We start from the raw sequence: 626 nt of genomic DNA on the forward strand, positions 1-626 counted from the left end.
GACAGACAGCAAACCAAATGATCCTTCAAGCCAAAGACCTGGAAGAGATTCCCTTGTGCTTGTGGAGACCACTCAAGTAACAAGATACTTTGGCCACCTAGGCCCCACTGTTTCCCTGTTCTCGCTTCCCTCCCCTAATCGTTGCAACCCAGCCTGTCTTACAGGTCCCAGAACACCAGATAACAAAACATGTCCCGCCAACCCCTGGAAGTTGACACCCTTAGAAGCCGCTTCTTCAAGGACCTCTACATCTTACAAATCACCAACCAGGCAAAACAACCCAGCATCTCTGAAGTTGAAGCAAAAGAAAACTGGTTTTGGCACTACAAGAGACAAACTCATCCATGGATAGACGGAAGGCCCCACTTCCAAAGACACCACGCCCCTCACCAGCAGGAAGCAGTTCCAGAAGATTAACCTTTGCCCCTTTTCCCACAAAAGCAGGCCCTTCTTTTTTTCTTTTAAAAAACCCAAAGAAGGGGGAATGTTGGAGATATGCCACACCATCTTGCATGGCTCTTCTGGGTTCTTCTTCATTCCTTGCTGCCCCACCCAAGGTCATAAGTCAGTTAAAGGAAGTCAAAACTGAGCTTCCTGCAAGGCATGAATTTTATTTTATTTTTTTA

This window comes from Orycteropus afer, unplaced genomic scaffold, assembly GCF_000298275.1.
Source record: "Orycteropus afer afer isolate SDZICR_OR568_19922 unplaced genomic scaffold, OryAfe1.0 scaffold00739, whole genome shotgun sequence".
In the NCBI taxonomy this organism is placed as follows: Eukaryota; Metazoa; Chordata; class Mammalia; order Tubulidentata; family Orycteropodidae; genus Orycteropus; species Orycteropus afer.